This window comes from Danio rerio, chromosome 25 (assembly GCF_049306965.1).
Source record: "Danio rerio strain Tuebingen ecotype United States chromosome 25, GRCz12tu, whole genome shotgun sequence".
NCBI lineage: Eukaryota > Metazoa > Chordata > Actinopteri > Cypriniformes > Danionidae > Danio > Danio rerio.
Genome location: NC_133200.1, coordinates 40,067,501 through 40,072,500, shown reverse-complemented (window position 1 = coordinate 40,072,500; position 5,000 = coordinate 40,067,501). Strand labels below are relative to the sequence as shown.

Below are 5,000 nucleotides of genomic sequence, written 5' to 3'. Positions count from 1 at the left end.
TCTCAGTCCTGAAGGCCACATTAGAGAAGCACAAGACAAAACATCTGCAGGAGGAGTTGGGCAACCGAGAGAGAGTTTCAGTGCTGTGCCATGCAGAATCACTGTACACACACACACACACACACACACACACACACACACACACACACACACACTCTCTGTGATGCCAGATTACAGGCAGTAATATCTGCGGTTCTCCATAGTTACAGCTGTTTGTTGTGCTTCTCTGTGTTTATTCTGCTCTGGAGACTCAGACCTTTACAGCCGCCTCGAGACCCTCAGAGAGACCCCGCCAGACTCAGTGTGTGCTGGAGATCTGAACATGATCAGACGAACAGAGATTTGATGACTGCAGCCTTAAAGGAGACCTATTCCCTGAGTGTCTGCTGTCTCTGAGAGTGTGTGTGTGTGTGTGTGTGTGTGTGTGTGTATGTGTGTGTGAGTTAAGAACAGCACACAGGTAATGTTCTCCAGCTCTCTGAAACTGACCCTTTCAGGCTTTGATCCTAATTGACTGTCCCTTTAAATGCAAATGAGATTCAGAAGAGGGCGGAGCTACAAGCGTAAAACAAATGTAAAGCAGTAGTGTGTGTGTTGTGAGTGCTGGTCAGGTGTGTGTGTGCTTCAGTGTGAGTGTGTGCTTCATGCTTCGGTCAGTGTGTGTCGCCTTAAAACAAACATACAACAACAACAACAACAACAGCATCTGTGTGGGTTAACATGATAAACAAGCAGAAACACACACGTTAGGAGGAGCAGGACGGGTTTAGCTATGGGTGAGTGAGTTAAAAACACTTTCAAAACACAGACGCAAAACCTCCCTGCACTGAGATCTGATTAATGATGAGCTCAAGCTTGTGTGTGTGTGTGTGTGTGTGTGTGTGTGTGTGTGTGTGTGTGTGTGTGTGTGTGTGTGTGTGTGACTTCAGAAAAACAAACAGCTTCTCTTCTCTGATTGGTGCTCACTGTTGTGGGGGCGGGATGCATTCCAATCAATCACCCACTGACAAAATCAAGCCCCGCCCACATGTGTTCTTCATGCAGAGAGGAGAGGATGATGTGCAACCTCTGCTTTAATGCCAAATGTAAGATTTAAAGCAGCAATAAAAGGACATCTCAGAGGGCTTTGGAAATAACAGCTTCAGTCGGCTCAGTGGAAAAACAAGCGCAGTGTGCTGCCCTTATAAAAGGGGATTGCGTTATTATTTGGCAGCACTGGGGGACTCGCAGCTTTGTGGTCATCCGTCTTACTGAGCCCTTATGCTCACATCTACATCTGCCAACAACAGGTGGAAACAGCGATGTCCATCCACACTGGCGTTTCAGCAGCTCCTCACACACACTGACATGTCAAATAACAGTCTTCTGATGTTCTTCTGGCATCGTGTCTCAGTGTGGACAGAGGCTAAACACACATTCACACACAGCGGTTTAAAGCTCTACAGATCAATGTGGACACGGCTGCCAGGTGCTTTCAATGTAAAGCTGCAAATCTGCTCACTAAATGTCCCACAGCAGGCGACATCACTCTGGCCAGACCGAGGAACACATGAAAGCAGACGCAGGGAAACACCAAGATGCACAAAACATCTGAAGATCTGCACTAATGCTGAAGCAGATCCTTAATCATGCAGGAAGAAGATGTGTGGAAACACTGAAGAAGCAGATTAAACTTCTGCTGAGCCACAAAACACCATGTGATATGATGTAATCCAGTAACCAATCACATCGTGCAACCAGACTAACCAGCTGATAACTGAACTAACCAGAGGATAAGTGGACTAACTAGCAGATAACTGGACTAACCAGAGGATAACTGGGCTAACCAGAGGATAACTGGACTAACCAGCAGATAACTGGACTAACCAGAGGATAACTGGACTAACCAGCAGATAACTGGACTAACCAGAGGATAACTGGACTAACCAGCAGATAACTGGACTAACCAGAGGATAACTGGACTAACCAGAGGATAACTGGACTAACCAACAGATAACTGGACTAACCAGAGGATAACTGGACTAACCAGCTGATAACTGGACAAACCAGAGGATAACTGGAGTAACCAGCAGATAACTGGACTAACCAGAGGATAACTGGACTAACCAGCAGATAACTGGACTAACCAGAGGATAACTGGAGTAACCAGCAGATAACTGGACTAACCAGAGGATAACTGGACTAACCAACAGATAACTGGACTAACCAGAGGATAACTGGACTAACCAGCTGATAACTGGACAAACTAACAGATAATTGGACTAACCAGCTGATAACTGGACTAACCAACAGATAACTGGGCTAACCAGATGATAACTGGACTAACCAGCAGATAACTAAACCAACCAAAGGATAACTGGACTAACCAGCAGATAACTGGACTAACCAGCAGATAACTAAACTAACCAGATGATAACTGGACTAACCAGCAGATAACTGGACCAACCAGCGGATAACTGGACTAACCAGATGATAACTGGACTAACCAGCAGATAACTGGACTAACCAGATGATAACTGGACTAACCAGCAGATAACTGGACTAACCAGAGGATAACTGGAGTAACCAGCAGATAACTGGAGTAACCAGAGGATAACTGGAGTAACCAGCAGATAACTGGAGTAACCAGGAGATAACTGGAGATAACTGGACAAACCAGAGGGCAACTGGACTAACCAGCAGATAACTGGACTAACCAGCGGATAACTGGAGTAACCAGCAGATAACTGGAGATAACTGGACAAACCAGAGGATAACTGGACTAAACACAGGATAACTAAACTAACCACCAGATAACTGGACTAACCAGGAGATAACTGGACTAACCGGAGGATAATTGGACTAACTGGAGGATAATTGGACAAACCAGATGATAACTGGATTAATCAGAGGATAATTAGAGTAACCAACAGATCAACAGATGATGAGACTGGTTAAATGGACTAACCAGCTAATAACTAGACTAACCAGAGGATTAACAGATGCTGTGATTGGCTGAGTGGACTAAGGAGCTGACTGTATAAGCTGTAGTGTGCAGTCCAGCAGATGTATATGAGTCTTCATTGTTAGGGAACACTGGCCGCAGCTTGTTTATAAGCAGTGATGTAAGTGTTAACAGTCAGACATGCTGATACTGCGCAGGCCTGAGTGATTTAACAGCGGTGGAGCAGGGACGTCCTGTGGGTCTCTGAAACACACACACACACACACACACACACGGAGCAAACCGCAGGCCCACATCAGCCTGTTTGTGTCCTAACTAGCCTCTGCTCGGGAATGTTTGGGCTCAGCGTTGCTCTGTAAATGATCTTGTTGGCCAGCAGCACGCGAGGCGTAACCCTCCACTGAACTGGTGTGTGTTTTCATAACGCGATCTGAGGACGGGAATGTCAAGAGTTCCATGCAAATGACATCTTCTTCTCTCTGTCTGCCAATGGGTGGTGAGAACGAGAATCTGAAGGCAATGATCTGAGTCCGCATCTCTGCCAGGAGCCCATCGTCAACATCTGGGAGATTCATGCAGGAGGATTCCTCCGAGGAGTTCATCTCTCAGACCTTTAATAGAGTTCTCTCTGAAGCCTCAGACCGAGCAAACACATCCACCTCCAGTGGCGTAGCGGACGGGCCCGCAGGGCACGCACCGCGGGGGGGCCCCGCGTGATTAGGGGGCCCCGCGTCGTCGTGATTTTCAATAAACTGTTGGGAACAACTGTGGTCGGAACCAAAGTTCACACGTCTGTGTTCTCTGAACACCTCTCAAGCGGTGGACTACTTCATTCTGATTGCTTGCAGCCAATGTTGCCAACTTAGCGACTTTGTCACAATATTTGGCGACTTTTCAGACACCCCTAGCGACAAATCTAGCGACTTTTTGTGTGTTATTGGAGATTTTTAGACTGTCATTTGTCCATACTGTACCGTCCCTACTCTTCTCAACGAGCTGCGTGTGATGCCGCCGGCCCCTCCCCCGCCTCACAGCACTGACAGGCGGCCCAGTCAGTCCTCTACAGCAGCCTCTCCCACCTGCAGCCCGAGAGCAGATCACCCCTCTGCGTACCGACGACAAATGATTTAGCACAGGCAGTGTGAAGGTATTTCGCTTGTACAGTCAAACCGATCTAATTCTACTTTATTTTAACAATTTATTTGGACCGTTTATTCTTTTCTTGTTCACAATCACAGATATTTTAGTGACAGTTTCTGAACTTGTCTGAGTTTATTTTATATGAGAGATTACTGCACATTCACTAACGTTACACATCTATAATGATATACTGTATTCAAACAGCAAAAAAATTTTAGTTAAATAAACATGCTTATATAAAGTGTAGTGCAATTATAAATACCCCTTTATTAACCATAGGCTGTTAAACAGAAACGGTAGAACGTGATGACGTCAGTGATATGCAAATTGACGTATGACGTACCCCCCCCCTTCATCAGGGGCCCCCGTCAGCGATCCCTGCAGGGGGGCCTCCGCATTTTGCGCTACGCCACTGTCCACCTCTGGAATCAGACATGATGTGTGTGTAATGTAATGCTCACCCGAGGGTTCAGTAACATCACTGAGCTGAACAATAAGCTTGAACTCATATGAGTGTGCTGCTGCTGCTGCTTTCACACTGAGGAGAACATTATTCATCACCATCATACACTCCAACAATACAGGACACAAACCTCTTCCCAGAGACTCAGAGCAACACACCTGCAGAGCGAGTCAGAGACCCTTCACAGACGGAGCGGCCATTTCTCTTATAGTGTGTTTGTTCAGTGTTAGGCATGACTGTAAATGTGTGTAGATATACAGTACACTAGTGTGTGTGTGTGTGTGTGTGTGTGTGTGTGTGTGTGTGAACTCACTGTGTCTGAACACACAGATCAGATGTGAATAATGATGCTGAAGTGTTTCTGCAGAGCTTTCACTTTCACATTCCACTGAGTCTGACGGAGAGTTTATCAACACAGAGGAGACCAGCACAACAGCTGCACACACACACACA

General features: G+C 46.3%; 1 protein-coding gene across 4 annotated transcripts in view; it reads right to left on the bottom strand.

Moving 5' to 3' along the window:
* The window catches only part of pamr1b (peptidase domain containing associated with muscle regeneration 1b), a 25,507-nt gene that overhangs the window by 17,693 nt on the left and 2,814 nt on the right, over nt 1–5,000 (bottom strand). The gene's annotated exons all lie outside the window — the stretch shown is intronic.